We start from the raw sequence: 21,445 nt of genomic DNA on the forward strand, positions 1-21,445 counted from the left end.
TAGGAAGAGTGAAAATGGGATCAAAAGAAGTTGATTGTTAGCATGAGAAAAGGGACAAAGAAACTCTGAGGAAATAGGTAAACAAAAGGAAAATAGAGCCAGAAAAATAAAGAAATAAGAGCTTAAAAATTCCAAAAAGGAGAAAAAAATCTACACTCTGACAGTCATATACTATTCAAACCTCCCAGTCTTCAGTAGCCTGATGCATGAGAAGTACATGACAATCAGCTTTCAGACTCTAGCAGGCTTCTCAGTATGGGAGTTTCCCCACCTAATGATGGCGGTTTCTGCTTCCAGAATAATCCAAGATGGCTGCACTAGCTTCCAAAGTGTTGGCAAATGAGGACTGCAGCATGGGTGTGACCAGATGTGGGTGCCAAGTCTGCATGGGGTGTGGGTAGCCCAGGGTTTCTGAAGGTCCTGGCTGTTGTCCAAAATAGTGGCAGATACATGTAACAAAACCTGCCTATTCTGTGACAGTGGACTTCCAGGCAATGATGGACAGCAGGCAATCTGCTGGTTGTCTGTGGGAAGTCTGCAGGCTAATGGCGATGGTCGGCAGATGAACCTTGGGCAGTGGGTGATGGGTAGGTGAAAGGCAGGTAATGGGCAGGCAAGAGGCAGGCAAATGGTCAAATGGTGGATGATAGGCAGCAGTCAGTAAGCGATCTGCACTCAAAAAGTAGGCAATATGCTGGCAGATGGCAAGTGGTCACGATGGATGAATGGTATAAACAGCAGGGGATTGATGAGCAGCAAAGACTGTCTCACAGAGAAACAGATTTTCTGCTATTTGAATCCCAAGTTACAGAGTAACAAGGAAAGACAGCCTCCCTCTAGTCCTCCATCTTGGATCTCCTATACAGGGTATGTTTTTAAACTATGGATTCCAGGGTGTGTGTGTGTGTGTGTGTGTGTGTGTGTGTGTTAACAAATATTAAGTGAAGACATCTTCTGTGCCAGGAACTGATAAGTAGTGGAGCTATAGTAATGAACAAGGTCCCCAACCTCAGGAAGCTTAACTTCTGCTTGGAAACAAAATAAGCAGATGTAGTGATAATGTGTAATATGCACAGGGATAATGAATGCTATGACAAATAAAGCGGGGAGACCAAGCTGGGGGTGTCAGAGAGTGAAGGAATTACAATTTTTATATGGGTGGTCTGAGAAGGTGCCACTGATAAAGTAGAATTTGAGCAGAAATATGCTATAAATGGAGAAATCAGGCAGTAAGGAATCTAGAGAAACAGCAAAGGAGCAGAAAGCCAGCAGAGGGCACAGCCAGTGAAAATGAGGAGGAGCAGGCTTAGCACACTTAAGGAATAAGGAAGCTGCTGCTCTAGGCAGGGAGAAAGGGTAGAGGGGGAGAACGGTAAGAGGCAAGATATGATGCAAGTGATAGGAGACGGAAGATCACAGAACACTGTAAAAGATCTTGTGCATGGTGAGGACTCTGACTCTTTCTCTGAATGACTCCATGGGAATAGCTGAATGAAGGAGCAACACATCAAACATATTGTTAAATGATCACCTTCCTTGTCCTGTGGAAAACAGACAAAAGTGGATAACAGTTAAAGCTGGGAGGTGAGAAGGTAGAAAGTCATGATAATCCAAGCACATGGTGACAACTTAAACTAACCTGATCACAGGTGGTGGCCACTCCACAAAAGTGAGATGTCCTCCCTCCCCCACAAAATTGACTCTGACATTGAGATTGGTAATGACACACACATAATCTAAGAGAGCATGAAAAGGCTTATTACTCACACAATGGGATTTGAGGAGAACAAGTCAGACCTCCTGAAATGATCCATAAAGACCAAAGCTGCCCTTGGTAGAGAGCAGGGAAAGTGGACTAGCTTGGGGTTTTATGGCAGGCAGTCAGGGAAGGAGGCTAAGTTGAGAGTTAAACTTTCACTAATGCAAAAAGAGGGCACCTGGGCTCCCTCATCAGTTTTCCCTGATACGGGGCGTAAGAGAAAGAAGGCTGCTTAAAAACTGTAAACAGTCAAATATCAAAAGCTTGAGCCAGACTTTTTACTACATAACAGTAGAGATGTAAGAGGTGATCAGATTCTGGAGCTATTTTTAAGAACAGGTATAATATTTATACTTGGAATAGGATTTGGGTGTAAGAGAGGAGTTTGGGAGTGATTCCCTCTCTTGCTATATCTTAGCAAATAAAAAATTTAGAAGACCTTCAAAAATCAATAAGAAAGTTGTTTTATTTGTTCATGAATTTTTCCCACTTCTCATTGAAGTTTTATTGAAATATGAAAAACCATGTCCTTTCCTTCTCTTTAGTCCTTCCCAAACACCCCAACTGCCTTCCCTGAGAACTGGGACAGTGCTCTGCAGAGAGGAATGTTAAAAAAAAAATGCTTATTGATTGAAAGGATTTACAATAATACCTATTAGAGTATTATGTTGACTTACAATTACACCTTGCTTATCTCTTAAGTCAAACATTGCTTTAAGTGAAATTTTCTTAAATGTCCTGAGTTGTAAAGCTGAGATTTCATACCAGTATTTATCACAGTATATTTAAGTGTCTGGGGCATAATAAAGAAACTTTTACTTCAAAGTGACCTTTTACCATTTTATAGTTAATTAAGGAGGTATTTGTATTATAATAAAAGGGTCCTAAAATAGGAAGGTAGAACTGTGGGTTTTATTCTCATTTTTGCCATAAACTAAGAAAAATGCGTGGCCCTGAACACACTGGTTCGTTTTCTGAGTCTCCTCAGTAAAAAGAGGGAACTGGATTCAATAATTCCCAGAACTCTTCTTTCAGTGACACTGTGCAAGTGTTGATACCAAATGTGAATGTTTCAGGCACATTGGAACAATTGTGTGGATCCATAGTTTCTTGTAATAAGTCCATTGACTCTTTGTCTTGTTAAGTAAAAGTGAAAATGTTTAGCAGTGAGAGACATTCCAAGGCAACAAGTAGTCCCCAAGTTAGGAAATTTTGTGAGAATTATTCTAAAATAAGTTGTTGTTGTTTTAAATGAAGCCATATCTATTTAGAAAATAAGAAACGGCTAATTAGTACATGAGAAGATTTATTGAATACTCATAAGATTGGCTGTGTCTTTCAATTGCTGATTTCTTGAGATTTAGAAAGAATAAGATCAATCTATAAAGCCTATTTGTTAGTAAATTTTAACTTTCTAATTCTTTAATTTATGGTCAAGTTTTTTGTAGGTTCCTCTTTTCAAATGAAAGGGGTTTTAAAAACCAAAACAAACATAAACCATTGAAGATTGTTTTGACCCCAGATTATTTATTTTAAATATTAAAAAATCACTCAATATAAACTAAGGGACTTTTTTCAAAATTTATGTAATATTTTTTAGAAATGTTATATCTTAAAGACAGTACAGTCTAAACTTGCCAAAATTACTCTCTTAAATGTCTCCAGTGGGTATTTGCTGTATCCAACAAACTGGAACATTTCTTTCTCTCAATGCCTGCCAAATTTGGTAGTTACCTTGATAATTTAGTTTTATCGTTCAGTTCAAATCTTATCATGGTTTGCCTGCTTTTGGGTTTTTGTAGAACTATCCATTTTACTTGTTTTAGTCAACTTTTTCACTGCTGTGACCAGAGGACCTGACAAGTATAATTTTAGAAGAAGGAAAGTTTATGTGGGGGTCATGGTTTCAACAGAGATGGCTGACTCCATCCCTCAGGACCCAAGGTAAGGCAGGACATCATAGTGGAAGAGTGTGAGGGAGAAGGCAGTTCAGGACATGACCACCAGGAATTGAAAGAGAGAGAGAGAGAGAGAGAGAGAGAGAGAGAGAGAGAGAGAGATCGAGAGAGAGAGAGAGAGAGAGAGAGAGAGAGAGAGAGATCGAGATCTGCTCAACAAGGATGAAATACATATCCCAAAGGCATACCCCCAGGGACCCATCTATTCCAGCCACCCACCACCTAAAGTCACCACTCAGTTAATTCCTCTCAGTGGATTAATGCACCCATTAGGTTAAGATTCTCATAACCCAGTTATTTCACCTTGCATTGTTTCTTGCACTGTTTCTCATATGAGTTTTTCAGGAACACCTAATATCTAAACCATAACAGTACTGCAGGCAGTTTTTTGAAGGGAAATGCAGTGGCTGCTGGTCCCTGTATACCTAGAACCTTGCACAGAACTTGATACATGAGAGGGTTTCAATATATGTTCACTACATTAACTCTGTGGTTCTGTACCAGGTTTTAACAGTTATTGGAAAGTGTCTCATCAAAATAAAATCTACTCTTTTTCTCTGATGTGGGCCGAGTGATGTAGATTTAGTGATTTAGAAACACTAGGAAGTTGTGGGGGAAGAGCTTCAATAAATACTGGAGTGTAAGGTATTTTTGTCTAAGAAAGAAGATTGGTAAATTCATCAGAAAATCTGAGACAGAGATATAATGGTACTTGTTTCATGGAAATAGGTGAGAATCAAAGAGAGTGGAAATCAGGCCTTTATGCAAGCCAGAAGGGAGTTTCTTTTATTCCTTTTTTTGTTTTTGTTTTTGCTTTGTTTTCTGTTTTTTTTTTTTTCATGTTTTAAAAAATTATTTTTTATTTTTTACAGACTGCATTTTGATTCATTGTATAAAAATGGGGTACATCTTTTCATTTCTATGGTTGTACATGATGTAGATTCATACCATTCATGTAATCATACATGTACATAGGGTAATGATGTCTGTCTCATTCTGCCATTTGTCATACCCCACTCCCTCTCATTTCCTTCTGCATAATCTAAAGTTCCTCTATTTTTCTCTCACTCCCTGCCTCCCCACCCCCAGTATATATCATCATCCACTTATCAGGGAAAACATTCAGGCTTTGGTTTTTTTGGGATTGGCTTATTTCACTTAGCATGATATTCTCCAGTTCCATCCATTTATCTGCAAATACCATAATATTGTTATTCTTTATGGCTGAATAATATTCTATTGTGCATATATACCACAGTTTCTTTATCCATTCATCTGTTGAAGGATATCTAGGTTGGTTCCACAATGTAGCTATTGCGAATTGAGCCACTATAAACATTGATGTGGCTGAGTCACTGTAGTATGCTAATTTTAAGTCTTTTGGGTATAAACTGAGGAGTGGGATAACTGGGTGAAAAGGTGGGTCCATTCCATGTTTTCTGAGAATTCTCCACACTGCTTTCCAGAATGGCTGCACCAATTAGCAACTCCACCAGAAATGTATAAGTGTGCCTTTTTACCCACATCCATGCCAAAATCTATTATGGTTTGTATTCTTGATAACAGCCATTCTAATTGGAGGAAGATGAAATCTTAGTTGTTTTAATTAGTGCTTCTCTAATTACTAGAGATGTTGAACACTTTTTCATATGTTTATTAATCACCTGTATGTCTTTTTCTGTAAAGTGTCTGTCCAGTTCCTTGGCCATTTATTGATTAGGTTCTTTGTATTTTTGGTGTAAAGTCTTGTAAGTTCTTTATAAATTTTGGAGATAAGTACTCTATCTGAAATGCATGTGAAAAGATTCTCCCACTCTGTAGACTCTTTTCACATTATTGATTATATTCTTTGCTGAGAAAAAGCTTTTTAGTTTGAGTCCATCCCATTTATTGATTCTATTCTCATTTAATTTTATCTACTGCAAAGGCACTAGTAATTTTTAAAGGCCAAATATCTCAGTTTTGTTGAAGGTTAATAGTTTTAGTAGACTTTTTTTTTTCAATTCTGGGATCAGAGTTTTAATGCATGAATAGTGACAATGATAATGGGACTGGGGAGCCCTGGGAGGAAGGTGTAAGTCATGGAATTAGACGAACATTGCTCAGAGATTCTCATCTCAGACCTTCCATCAGTTAAAATCATGGGAAGTTCATCTCTGATTATGAGGATCATTAAGTAATTTTGCAAATACATAAAATGAAAATTTTCTCACTAAAACTTATTTCAACCCATGTAACTCACTTATTCTCATAGCTCTTATACCTTGATATCCACCACTACTTACTTGCTCTTCCAAAACTGTGACCTATCTTGACTATAGGTAGGAGGAATAGAATCAACACAAGTCCAGTGGTGTGGGATTCAATTTTAAGTCTCCTGATGGTTGCTTGATTATAGAGGTGGGTGCTGATTTTGCTAATGTAGATTTTGTTCTTTTTACTAAAACATAGCTTCTACTCAACACAGTCAGTTTCAAAGGGCTTTAAAAGCCAAGACAGTGCAAGGCTAGATTTGGGCTTCTGGTGGAATATAGCAGTTGGTTCTACTGCTTAAGACTTGAGGACTGACCATAGAGAAATAGTAGCTCAGAAGAACAGCTGAGAACAAAACACGGGGTCACAGGGTACCCTAACCTGTTGGCAAATCATAAAGGTAAGAATAATGGTATTTGGAAATTCAGTGTTAGAGACAAAACCCAGGCTTCTTAGATCCTCTGCTTGTTGCTAAACCTTGGTAACTCATTTTTAAAGCCCTACAATTCCACTCTAGTCCTGAGGAAACAAATGGCTCTGGAAGCTTTACCTTAATAAAAAGCAGTAATTTCTTTATACTATCCAACACTAATTCATCATTAATGCATTTTTATGTTTATTGAATGACTTCTATAATTATAATCAATCACCAGGCACTTCCTGGGTGGAGTGATTATAGCATTGAAGAGGGGTGGGGAACAAGCAAACACATCTAAGCTCATGAAGTTTATATTCTGGTATGTGTCCTTCATCTATCATGTGTTTTCCAATCTTCCCTGAAAGGGCCTGTAGTCCACCTCAGGGCAGTCTCCAGCCGTGGTTAAACACTGTGATCCTTGGTCCTTTGGTAGGTATGTGGGGTGTAGGGTAGCAGTGTTGATGCTAAATAGTGAATTCTTCTCACTAATGCTTTCCCATATGATGAGAAACTACGTATCTAAGAGCTACAAATGCGAATGCTGCTCTACAATCACAGTAGCTTAATGGCAACACTGATGTCATGTTCTTTATTATTCAACATTTTAGTTCAAGAAACAAAACCATTCTAGGTATTTCAAACAGGAACTGGCTTAATATAGGGAATCCGATGCTCACAAAATAGCTGAAAGTCATTTAAGGTAATTTCCTGTCTAGGCCTTCAGGGTCGGTTCTAGAACAATAGGTAACCACTGAAACTCTGCCAGGAAAAAAAGACACCCTTGATCCCCCTAAAACTGCCAGTGCTCAACACATGGAATACCAAATGATAGACATTGAAATATTACCTGTGAAAATTCATGACTACAGCCATGCTCAATAGCAAAAATAGCCAAAACCAGGCAAAAAATATTTTCTACCTTGCTTCATCTTCTGAATTTTCTGCGAGTGCATCTAATTAGTGAAATTAATTTGCAGCCAGAACCCTAGCTGCAAGGGAGTCTAAAAAGTCAGAACAGAGGCCAAGTTGGTCACTTCATAATATCCAGCATACATTTTTAACCTCAAAGTGAATTAGCGAAGTGTGTAATCTTGGGCCTTCCTCACATACTATTGAATTAGATTCTGGGAAACAAGAACCAGTGTGTTAACAGACACCTCCTCAGTAATTTTTATGCTGCAAAATATTTGGGAATATTTGAGATGATCAGGATGAGATCTGAGATACTCATTCATAGTACATATGTCCAAAAATATGTTTTGAAAGGTGTGATTTTAAATTATTAAGACTGGGCCAGACATATCATTTAATTTTATAGACCCAATTCTCCTCTGAATCAGAAAGTGAAACATTTTTCACCTCAGGTAATTGTTCTCCACATTGCCAAATGGAGAAAAAAATTCTCTCCTTTGTGTTTTGCTCTCTAGTTCCCCACACAATTGGGACAAATGTTGGCAATCTGATGACTGCATTTTATTACAGGAGTTTTCCTAATGCTCTCTCTTGGGGTATTTCAAAGTAATGTCCCATTCAGACCTTGAAATTCATTCTCTTTTAGTTTTCAAGCAGGGAACAGTTTAGCATCATTCTAAAAGAAAGAGAAATTTTTCATTTTAGAAAAGGAAAAAATTCTGTTCTCTCTTTGAGCAAAGAACAAATGATTGCATGGAGCTTCTGATGATTTATTGATTTAAATATATTAAATTGCTCAATTCAACAATAATGAAAATTTATAATTTCAAAAAAAATTCAGATCAACTTTTCATACTACCTTTATCACAGTACCTTGAACAAATGTTGACTGAATTAATGAAAGAATGCATTCACCAAGCTGATTCACTTTGTGTCAGATAATGCATTTGGTAGTCATTTCCTGAAGTCACTTCATATTTCCTGGAGATACTTGTGTCTTCCAAGATTTCTTTAAATGTAGATTTTCATCATGGAATTAAGAGGTGGTTTTAGTCATGTAAATAACACTGGCTTCTGTAACAAACAATCCATAAATCTTAATGGCTTATCAGGATGAAAGTTAATTTGTCATTCATGCCACTATTCAATTGAATGTTCAGCAATCAGTCTTTCACATAGGGCTTGGGAATACTTTGCATCAAGTGACTCCACCATCTTCTACAGCAAGGATCAGAAAATATTTTTATAAAAGGCCAGCTAGTGAGTATTTTAGATTTGTCAGTCAAATGATAAAAATCAAAAATATCATCTAGGTACTCATATAACAAGAAAAAAAATGAAGTATTATTTTGATGAAATTTAAAATATAATAAGGGTAAAATTTTTTGTAATACAACCCTACTAATGAGAAAAAAATTGAATTATTTTGTTGGGGAGGATATGCTTTTACCTATTTGTGTTCAAAATTAGTTTCCTTATCAAAATGATCATGAATTCTCATAAGTTAAAGCTGATCTATAAAAAATATTTATGTATTTCATCTTTCTACACTTCATCTATTGAAAATGTCTTTTCATGGAGGTAAATTTTGCTAAATATTGGTCTGTAAACATAATTTTACTTGGCCATATTATCTCTTGAAAGGCATTTGTGGGATTCTATTATGTTAGTTCCTTGTAATATGTCATTACATTGCAGACAAATCACCTTTAACTGAAGATTAAGAGGAAGTTTCTTAATTTAAAAATTTTGAGTCATGGACATATGAACTTTGAAATATGGAAAATTCTTTTGAACTTTCATTGTGATACCAATACTAATATTGGAATGATAGTTAGAACTGGAGCAAAAAAAATCACAACAAATTAGTGTGAGAATAGAGATTTGTTTTTTGATTTAAATGTACAGCACAGGAACTATATAAAACATGTTGATATAGTTTGCTACTCAAACAGCATCAGTTTCTATGGAAATCACTTCCTAAAGTTTTATATTTTACCTCAAAATTTTAGGTAGCAATCAATAATGCTATCAATTTTGTGAGAAAAGCTGTTTTCCAAAGTCATTTAGTGTTTATTAAAATGGCTGAGTAGTTTCACTTGTTCAGAAAATTTTCAATTTTGACCCTGGTCGCAAAAGAAAAGCAACAACAAAAACAAGAAATCACTAAAAACACTAAACCATAACCATTGATCTGCTATATGGTAGGAAAAGTCAATATATACAGTTTCTATTTATGACAAAAATTAATGGAACCAATGATGGGTAAATCTATGAGAGCAAATAAAAATCACTGTTGATTCTTCTGGTTCAATAATACATGATCATTTAAATATTTTCTGCAAGGTAACACTCACAACCATATACTTTAAATGCTTTATTTTTTTGCATATGTGAATTTGTTCAACTAAACCTTTTTTTTTCTGCTCTACATGATTTTATTATCATCCATTGTAACACATCTTAACAGATTCTACTTCAGGTTGTACTAAATTAATAGTATTTCAGCTTCTTTAAAATATGGTCATCTATATTTATTCCACACCAATGATTCAAAAACTTCAAACTCAATGTTGAGTAACTAAGAACAACAAATATGTGTGTGTGTGTGTGTGTGTGTGTGTGTAACATCTACTTATTAGGAACCAAGATACATGACTCAAAACTTTTGCCATGTTTTTTTGACTGTTGATATTGCTCCCAATATCCTTAACTCTTTGAATGCCTCATTTTTATCAAAAGGTTAATTTTGATGGAAAGGATTCATTTTCTTTGGACACATTTCTTTGGCTACTATAATCAAACAGTTTAATTCGCCATCAGTTAACCACTTTATTTGCATAGCTAACAAAATCAGACACATGGAAAATTACTTAGGTCGCAGTCTCATATTCCTTTTTTTTGTTTTTATAAAGAATTTCTAATGTGTAAGATACCTTATTTTAAATTTTCCCTTTTGGACATTGCTTTTTTGTGAATTGGGAATATTGTGATGAGTACTTAGTTTGAAATTATGAGTGAGTATTATGTTAGTTTTCTTTTGCTGTTCTAACAAATTACCACAAATGTAGTAATTAAAAACAACACAGATTTGACTTATAGTTCTGGAGACTAGAAATCTAAAGGGAGTAGTACTGGATTAAAATCAAGGAGTTGAGCTGTTTCTCTTTTGGAGGATCTATTGAAAAATTTGTTGCTTTTTTTGCAGATTCTAGGATTCCTGAATTCCTCACCCCATAGCTCCCAGGGAAATCATAGTTGATCTGTGTGTTCAAAAAAGGGAACATGGATTTGGTGAAGATTAGCATTTCTGTCACAGTCTGCTATTCCCATCAGCAATCACACTACTCTAGTTTTGTTTCCCATTGTCCCATTTCCTCTTATGACACTGACACTCTTGTTTCCTTCTTCTAAGGACCATTATAATTACATTGAAACCATTACCTTAATCTCTCCATTCCAAGATTCCTTAACTCAACCATATCTACAAAGTCCCTTTTAATATCTAAGATAACATATTAACAGGTTCCAGAGATCACGATATGAACATCTTTGGGAGGCTCTTATTTTGCCTAACATAGTAGAATATCATTGTATATAATACAAAGTGTTTTGCCATCTAATTTTATAACAAAATAATCCACATTCCACTATGCCTTAAAAGTGCACCATTTAAAGTCTACTTATTTTTTCCTTTTTCTTTTTCTTTGTTATTTTTCCCCTTGGCCTGATGGGTATGAAGATAGTAAGATAAATAAATAAATAAATAAATAAATAACATAAAATAAAATGTCATGAAAAATAACCAATACTCATGGCTCAAATAATGCCAAGTTATAACAATATCCCTTCAATAATATGTAATTAGCAGAATATAGAAATAAGAAAACCTTATATATTCTCTGTGGCAACCACTTGACTCTTCCATTGTAGCATGAAAATAGCAATAGTTAATATACAAATAAATGTGAACATGTATGTGTTCTGATAAAACTTTATTTGTGATATTAAAATTAAATTTTTAAATAATTTTTGTGTTATGAAATATTATTCATATTTTTAAAATATAAAAATTTTAGAACATAGTCATTTTAGTGTTTTAGGCTGTACAAAGATAGGTAAATGAGTCAGATGTGAGCTGTCATTTTCTGACTTGTAGGGTTTCAGAGTTCTTCACTGAACTAAGATGTTTTGTGATCTGTGCTAGAATTAGACTTCATTTCTTCTCATGTTCCATAAGCTAGAACCCAATCAACTGACCATACAAAACTGCAAGGGAGGCTGGGGCTGGGAAACCATAGTTTCTCTGTTTAAAAGAAGAGCACATGGATTTGTGCAAATACATCTCTATCATAGTTTGCTCTTTCTAGTGACCAAATTTTCATTTCCCCCCACCTATTTCTACATGTAGATTATACTCACTTCCAAAGTCCAGCTCAAAGTCTTGGACCTTATTATAATGCAAGTTCTTCATATCATATCAGTGGTAATGTCTCATTGTTCTATAGCCTATGTCCCTGATATACACTGTAACAATAATCTCACTTAGAAAGGGCAAAAAAGGGAGACAGAGCCATGACTGGCCAAGGATAATCCAACTGGGCAAACACTGAAGGCTTCCAACTGTGAGAGCACAGGAGACTCTCAGACCCTCGAGTCCTTCCTAGATGTGCTGTCTGAAAGACACTCCCCTGCACATTATTTTATACCCTCCCCACCACTCGACCCTCTGGAAGGTTCTTTCTTATCTTCCTTGGTACAGCTGAAGTTACCTACCACTTTCTTAGGGTTGCATAGCTTTGGCACCTTTATGTAATTACAACTCCTTCAGACCATCCTGTGGTTTTATCTGACATGCAATGTCCTTATTAAAAAAAAAAAAAAAAACTGCAGATGTTTGGATGCAATTAGTACTATACTTGTGGCCACACCTGCTAGGGTTTGAATGTGGTTTGTCACTACCAAAAATCATGTTGAGGCTTAATTCCCTAGGGATTCAAATACAGGAAGCTTGAATTTCATGTGTAATGATGTTAACATGGCAGAATCTTTAAGAGGTGAGGCCGAATAGAAGGTAATTAGGTCATGGGGCATAACTTTTGGACTGGATTATTGTAGTTTTCAAATGATCAGTTTAGTCCCCATAAGAGCAGGTGTTACAGAAAGCAAGTATACCCTTTTCCCAGATTTTTGCTTCTTTCTTTCTATGTGATGTCTTCTGCATATTGCTGCCATGTAATGCTATCTACCACAAGGCCCTTATCATAGCCAAGAAGATGCCAACACCATGCTCTTGGACTGTTAGAACTGTGAGTTAAAGCAGACCTTTCTTCTTTACAATCTACCCAAACCACCCATTTTGTTCTAGCAACACAAAATGAACTAAGACAATATTCAAAGTTGCTTCTCAGTGTTGGTCCCAAATCAGCTTGATTTTATTTTCAGAATTGACAACTTGTCTTTTAATTTAAGATGGCTAAAACCATTCAGCTATTTTAAGGTGGCTTAAAATATATATTAATGTGATTTTTTTTGCTAGACTATTCACTTTGATCCACAGACGTTTTGGTTACTCAAAGTCTTTCTCAATCACATGACTTTGTGTTTGGGATCTTAATGCCATAGTAATAGATATTTCCAATTGTTGAATAGCTTAGATTTTTAGCCATTTATATTTTCTCTCATTTCTTCTTACGAAGTGACCAACTCTTTCCTAAACTGATCTCTTTCTCACATACCCTGCCAAGTACTAGCTGATCTACACTATTAACATTGTTTTCCAACTCTCCCTCTAGATCTATGCAAGAAGCACATCTAGCTACCAAATTACTACCGGCAACACAATATTGCAAATGTCTTCTCCGCAGCATACTTTTCCCGATTTTCAGCTTTCTGTGCACCTTCCTACTGATATGTCAGATTCCCTTGTTTACTACTTTTTTTTTTCAAATGACTTATATTTAATTATCACAAGCAAACTAAATGGGAAGCTTACAATAGAAAGAATTGCATGTCAGTGTCTTTTGCAAACTGATTTAGGGCAGAAATGGATTAGAGGCTGCCCCTCAGTTTGATCCCTTTCAAACAAAGATGTCCACAGTGTTCCTGGCTCTCTGCCTCAGGAAGAGGGAGACTGCTGGTTTTGTGCATTGAAATTGCCTTGCCCACCACTCACTCCTGACCAGCTCTGGTCATCACTCTTCTTTTTGTGGCCTGAGATGATGTCATCAATCCACAGTAGCAGAACTATCATCTCCACTGCTGTCTTATATGTTTACAGCTTCACAGCCAATGGCTCCCATATGCCTAGTTCATTCATGTCCACCAAAGTTCTCGTCTCACCATTTATACCCCAGGTCTTGCAGTTCTCCTGGGTGTGCTTGGCCTGAAGGGAAATAAGTAGACAGATAGTGCCGGCCCCACAGTTCTGAATCAAGGTACCAGGGATGATTTGAAAGCCTGGGCAACATCCCTGTACAGCCATTGTTCCACACCAGTCATGGCCTTGGATTTTTCTGTCAAGGCATGGGCCACAGCCATCTCAGAGGCCCTAGTCCCTTTTGGTACACATGCATAGCATCCTGGGAGTTGCATTCTACTTCTGAGAGAATTCTTTGCTGGCTCCCCTGAGGAGAACAGTGCAGGCCTTGGGGTCTCTGCACTCAATGATGAATGTAAAGTACTTATCTCCAGTTTTCCTGATTTCCAACAGGCCTGCACCTATTCCAAGATCGTCTTCTCTCAGTTCCTCTGGTCAGCTGATTATCTGGGCTCCACAGGCTCTAGCAATGTGATTATTGTCTGTTTTCTGGACTCTGCGGATGGTTGTGATATTGTTCCACATGAGGTACTGCTGAGCTAAACATGAGATGTCTTTTTCTGTGATGACCACATCAGGCTTCACTTGGATAATGTCCTCACAGAGCTGCTTGATATACTTTTCTTCCATTTGAAGGATTCAGGTGAAGTCTTCCTCTCAGGTAATCTCAATGTCAGTCTGTCTTTCTCCTTTCTTATATTCCAGAGAAGAATCCAGCAGCGTAATATGAAGGTTCTTAATATAACACCACATTCATGGATGGGTCACATCTTTGTTAATCATGACTCCACATGAGTTTTCAATGATGCCCCCAGGTATCTTTTCCACTCTTGCATATTTCTTGATGTCAATCTCCTTCCAACCATTTTCAAATTGTACAGTCTTAACAGAATCCAGGGTGATGTTGCAAGCCAAATAGGACCACCAACTAATTACTTTGGTGGTAATGGAACTGTTTGTGTTGTTCAACATCATGTCACATTTATTGATGTCAACAGGGATATTGATGTTCTTCACAGTGCTGATCATATCATCCAGTGTCTTGTGGTAAGCACTGATTACCACTGTTTGGTGTATCTGCTGCTCTAGGAAGTGCTCAACTACTGACAGCATTTCTCCCACAAGAATAGTTTCTGATGTGGTTCCATCTCCAACCTCTTCATCCTGGGTCCTGCTAATTTCAATCATGGACTTGGCTTCTGGGTGTTGAACTTAATCTCTTGAAGAATGGCATTGCCATAAGTGGTCACCACCATGCCTCCCATTGGGTCCAAAAGCATCTTCATCATGGACTTGGGTCCCACATATGTTCAGATAATATCTGCAATAGTCTTAGCAGCATTGATGTTTCCAGATTGAACTTTTCTTCCAGATTAACACTTTGTATTCTGGTTAAGCACAAGCACAGAACGGTGGCCTATCATGGCAACACAATGCAGATCTGGGTACCTAGAGCTGGAAGAACAGCAGAACCTTCTGGAAAGAGCAAATTCCTTAATTTCTGATGGAATTTTTAGCTATTAGTTAGGCTAAGTGATGTAGAAAACAACCTTAAAATTGTAGTAGTTTAACATAATTAAATTTCATTTCTCATCTATGCCATAATCCAATTTGATGTTCACAGAGAAGCTTTCTATACAGTGATTCAGACTCTAGTTTTTGGAAAGGAATTTGAAAGAGCAATTTAAGGTTCCAAACATAAAGTTTCTGAGAATGTACTGCAGGGAATAAATAGGAATTGAGAAATTAGAGAAGCATTAAAACTTAGTCAAATTACACCAAATGTTAGATCCATATGAAGAACAAGATTCACTGAAGTCAACTACCAGAGAACTGAGCTCTTAAAATATCTCCTGAACTCTCCATAGATAGTAATGATCCAGAAACTCCAGTCAGCAGAGAGGTACATATTAGCCTCAGCTATAGGACCCAGCCCATGGCAGAGAAAGGACACTAAGTAGCTGTTACACTTCCCCTCCTAAGGGCACCCTAGCATGGTATCTGAGATGACCAGGATCCAGGGAAAGCTCTTACTCTTCCACTCTTTCTTTATATTGATCATGTCTTTCATTGTATTTGTTTTTTTTGTAATTTTAAAGTTCAGGAATAACTATTAAATTTCCTTCATTTAATTTTAGAACTCACAAAATTATTTATATCAAACTTCACTGCATATTTTGTCCTATGATTAATCTTTTTGAATTTTATTTTCCAAGTTAAGTCTTATTTAGTTTTAGATACTAAATAAAATTAAAGAAATAAAAGAATATAATGTTCTTGAACCTTATATGTTAGCTATAGCTATTATTTTTAATCAAAACATATTTTATGTTAAGTATATACCCATAAGGCTCAACGAATTTAAGTTAGTAAGTGTAGAACAGGAATGTAGACCCAAGTTCAACACATTCTTTGTTTCTAAAATCTTTCAGATCTTTTAGGATATTTCAGGAGATTCTGGATATTTTCATTAAATCCTCAAAAAAACCCTATGAGGTAGGCAATTTTGTTAATTCCATTTTATAGATGAACACACTGAAGCTCCAAAGCCTTTAGAAGATATCTGAGTCAGCCTCCCTGGGTTTCAAAAATGGCAGTTCTATTCTGCCCATGAATTAGGGAAAGTACACTCCCTTGCTTGTATACTCAAATAAGGAGAGAAAATCCTGGATGCTGGTTTGCCTGTTCTGACCCATATGCCTAGAAAATCCTAAGAATCAGTTTCTCGAGCTCTGAGGTCTTGACATTTATAACGTTAAAACCTTGGTAGGTTATTAGACAGGCAGAGGCCTTACTGTGGTCATAGATCTTCAGTGTTAATTGACTCAGAGTGAACAGCAGGGAGTTTGAGTGCTAAAGGGAGAGGGGGGCAAGATTGATTTGGTTGGGCAGCATGGCTACATTTGAATTCATGGTCTGAAAATGTGGTCTCCTTCACTTTGGATTTCCTAAACTGCTTTTGAGAGTTCAATCATGAATTTCTTCTGTGTTTCCATATAAAAAAGTGGAAAAATAAATTTGGTGTTGAATAGTCAGTAGGCTATGTTCATTGCTGTAGCAGATTTCCTAGGGTGTCTGTCCCCTAGAGTAGAGGTCAAAAAACTATGGCCCATAGATCCTGAACGACCTGCCATCTGTTTCTGTAAACAAAGTTTGGTTGGAACACAGTTGCTCTTGTTCATTTACATTTCAAATACAGCTGCTTTTGTCCCACAGTGGAGAGTTGAGGGGATGCAAAGGTGGCTTTAGCTTCAAACCTACCTGTGGTCAACTCCCTGGACCCCATGTGAGGAAGAACATTCTTCATCCTTCGATGAAGGGGCGAGTTAGAGGCTAAGAGTCTTCCATGGTCTTCCCTGCTCTCCTATTCAAGCACATCAGTGTCAGTTTTGTCCTTGCATCAGAACAGTGTTAAAGGTGTTTCTTTAAGGTTCAGAGCACAGCAGCATAGGTGATCTTGTCCCTCAGAATAATGAACAAGTGACTCTTCTCAGACAGTATAAGTGATAGGATGGAAAGAAATTATGGAAGCAGTAATTTTTTTAAAAAATGAATAAAGTGGTGCATAAAAATAGATCATGTCTGATTAAACTCAAAGGAGAGCAATCTTCAAGCAGTTGGATAAAAAACAAAACTCTGGAATTGCTAATATATGTCACATATAAAATTAAAACTAATGTGTAGAAAACATGGGCTGAATGTGTCAATGCAACAGTTCTGTCTTTATTGTTAATCACTTGGTGAAGTGTCTTACTAATGTCTTATTCTATGTAGTGAGAATTTAATCAAGGTGATATAATTCTATCTCTGTTGACATTGTTTTGCAGTTAAAATGTTTCAAACTACAAAAATAAAATCAAGTTATTTTATTTGTAGCAAGGCAAAGGTAACTTTCCTTGGAATATCTGTTAGAAATGATGAAATAATGTACAAAGACCTGTGAAAAATGCTGTTTACTATAATCCTGTGCTGAGAAATGTGTTTACTATAGACAAAAAACCCAAATTACTAGAAAAATTCAATTTCAAGTAGAAAATACATGCTATTGGATTCTTTATGGAATAGTTATATACTACTGAGTAGAAAGTGATTTTACACAGTGTTGAATATGCTTTTAGAAAGATGATTTCATAAACACACTTGGGAGGGCATAATTTGAATACAAATGTATTCTTATTTAGTATTTTACAATTTTTATGAATTTCAGATATATCAGAAGAGATCACTTGGTATATTGGGGGAAAATATATTTTTCTTCATAGTAAGATAGAGACGTCCAGTAAAGGAGTCCCAATTCAGTCTCAGATTCTTAATCAAGTAAATTTTTGCTAAAAATATTCCTGGCCTAGGTGGTTGGCTCTGGCCATGATGTACACACAGGCAAGTGAGCAACTAGAGAACGTGAGGAAAAGAGCAACTGAGATCTTTCGTGAGAACAGAGGGCATTTGCTCTTGAAGAGGATTCTGGAAGGACATTGGTAGAAGAGCTTGTCAGTATGATGTAGTTAGTAAAATTAGGACCAACATTCTATAAGTTAATTGAAATTTAAGGAAAACAAATTTTAGGTGAAGGTTCACAAGAATTCAAATAGAAGATTCCAAAAATGAAGTGGATAGTTTCTGGAGGTGGTAAGAATCCCATTTCTGGAATATGCATATATAGTTATTTGGAAGAATAATAATTCTGAATTTAAAGGAATAAATAGGTTAAAATAGAAATCATTGAAGATATATTAAAATTGTTTATAATAAAAATAAAATAAATAAAATATAAAATCACCTAACATATTGAGGAAACCATAGGCAAAAAAAAAAAAAAAAAAAGTGTTAGATTTCTAACAATCACACATGAGTATCTCATTCTGATTTATAAAACAAAACACAGTAGATACATGAACCCAGGACATAGGACACATTAACAATGTCTTCATAAGTGGATAGCTCACACATGATAGAATAAACACTGAAAATCTTTAACCTTACAGTTATTTAAAGAAATTCAAAATAAAATAAGTGTATCACTGTATATAAAAGAAACACAGTAGAGGACTAAAATTAAATTGGTACTATCTAACAGTGGCAATATTGTTTTAAAACTAATTCCATATATCACTGGTGGTATTATACATTGGTATAGTCTTCAGACAAGCAATAACACAAGTTAAATCATACCATAAAGAGGTGTTCAGAGCTGACTTCATTAAATCAACTCTTGATGTTGTCTTAGAAAATAACTTACGTGAGTTACGGAGGCATCTAAAATAGCAAAAGAAAATAGAAATAAACTGTATTTCCAAAAAATAAAAAAAAAATTTACCTGTCATTAAAATTTTGTGGGAAAACAATAATTTTATTATAATAATTATTTGTGATAAAATGGTAGCAAAGGTAGAAATAAAAATAATGCATATCATGACTGTAACTAAGTATTTAGACAGATGAATAAGCAAAGAGCAAAAAGTAAAAGTAATAACAAAGGTGGCAAGATTATCAGTATTTCTTTTATAGTTTGTCTTTAAAGTCACACTATATTTAAGTAAAAAATCAGGAACGAAAATTTTTTAGGCATAACTGTGTACACTTTTTTGAAGATTTGCTTCAATAAACATAACATTTCCATATGCATATAAAAAACCAACTGGTTTAATCTGGAGAGTATAAATATAAATATATGTTTAGAATAAAATTGTGTGTTATATTTAGTATATTTGAATACAAATATACACATATTTCTAGAATGAAAAATAAATAAATAACACATTTAATCAATTTGTAAATTCATGTTCCTGAATATTAGAAATAGCATTATTTGGAAATAGTATATTTGAAATAATATGAATGTTAATACCACAGTTATACATCCTATATATCTGGCACTCTTCTTCTGCCTTTTAAAGATAATTACTGTCTTAATTTGATGGTTATCATTCCCATGCATTTTAAATATTTGCACATATATATATATAGATTCCTTAACACAAATTAGTTTTCAGATTTAAAAAAATATATATATAAATACCTTGTTATGTATCTATATTCTGCCTCTTGATATTCTTGTTTTTTCATTGTTCTTTTTAGATATACATGTCAGTAGAGCGTATTTTGACATATACATACATGGAGTATAACTTATTCTAATTAGGATCCCATTCTTGTGGCTGTACATGATGTGGAGTTTCACTGGTGGTGCAGTCATGTATTTTAATAGTTTCCTAACATTGTTCCTGAGCCTCATCCATTTTGCTATATGCAATTCTTATTAATTTTCATTGCTGTAGAGTGTTCCAAATATACTATGTTTTATTAGTGAGCCTATTGATTGATATTTGCATGGTTTCTGATATTTTATCATTATAATTAATACTATTTTGAATATCTTTTATGTGTCCTCTTGTACACATGCATAAGAAATTTTTTACATTAGTGCTGTTCAATAGAACTTTCTACAATGAATAGAAATGTAATGATCTCGCTGATAAGTGGATGAGGTCATATAATGGGGGGTGGGAGGGGTTAGTGTTAGGGTTAGGGTTAGGTTTAGGGTTAGGGATAAGGAGGGTGGTAAGAATGGAGGAAGGAAGGACTGTATAGAGGGAAAAGAGGGGTGGGAGGGGTGGGAGGGGTGGGGGGCAAGGGAAAAAAAATAACAGAATGAATCAAACAACATTGCCCTATGTAAATTTATGATTACACAAATGGTATGCCTTGACTCCATGTACAAACAGAGAAACAAGATGTATCCCATTTGTTTACAATAAAAAAAAAAAGAAATGTAGAATGTGCTGTCTAAAATAGTAAATCTCTAGACACTAGTGACAGAGTGGCAACTGAGTTCTTGAAATGTGGATCATGCAACCAAGGAACTGAATATTTATTCACTTTAATTTAATTTAAATGTAGTAGTCACAGATGGCCAATGGTCATTGACCGTGGAGGTCTAGATTGTGAACTCAGATGCTTAGATGTATATCTAGGTCATGAGTGGTGCGAAGACTCAGTTTTACACACTGTGAAACTGTCCTCCAAAGTGGCTTTAGAAGTGTATACAGTGTGAATGAGTTCCTCTTTTTTCACTTTTTCCAAGTTTTGTTGTGGTTTTTAGGTACACTTATTTACTTGATTACTAGTGAGATCAAACAGTTTTCACATGTTCATTAGACATTTGGGGTTTCCTTTCTTGTGAAATACCTACTATACATGTCTTTTGTCCATTTTTCTCTGGGATACTTTGTTTTTCTTCTTCGTTAGGAATTTAAAAAATCTATAGATATAGATGATGTTAGGTTGGATTCAGGCGGATGGATGAGAGAGGGGAGTGGGGTACGGACTCCTTTGGGCTGAATTAATCTGGCTTGCTCAAAATTCCATCCCTAGGGTGAAACAGGCCATTTTCCCACTGGTTGTGTTTGGACTCTCCCTAGCCTCCTCACTCATGCCTTGGGGTTGGGAGCAGGAGGACTTGGTATGCAGTCACTGCCACCCAAAGGCTGGAACAGCAACTCCAAGAGGTAGTAGAGGCATCTGCTGCCTCCCTGGCCTCCCTACAAAGACAAATAACATCTATTGCCCAAGTTTCCTTACAGAACCGCCGAGCGCTGAATTTCCTGACAGCAGACAAAGGGGGAACATGTCTGTTCGTAAAAGAAGAATGGTGCTACTACATCAATGAAACTGGGCGGTGGAGAAGACCGTCAAAACTCTCAGACGTCTGAGTGAGAAGCTGAAGCAACAACAATCGAATGACCCTTGGCCAGGATGGCTGAACCCCACTCTTGTCACCTGGCTGACCCCCATCCTCACTCCCATACTAGTGATAGGACTCAATG

General features: G+C 36.0%; 1 pseudogene; it reads right to left on the bottom strand.

The window, feature by feature from the left end:
• Positions 1-271: 271 nt before the first annotated feature.
• On the bottom strand, positions 272-15,043 carry LOC124982858 (T-complex protein 1 subunit gamma-like; annotated as a pseudogene).
• Between the last annotated feature and the right edge of the window lie 6,402 nt (positions 15,044-21,445).

The sequence above is a fragment of the Sciurus carolinensis genome, chromosome 4 (genome assembly GCF_902686445.1).
Source record: "Sciurus carolinensis chromosome 4, mSciCar1.2, whole genome shotgun sequence".
Classification (NCBI taxonomy): Eukaryota; Metazoa; Chordata; class Mammalia; order Rodentia; family Sciuridae; genus Sciurus; species Sciurus carolinensis.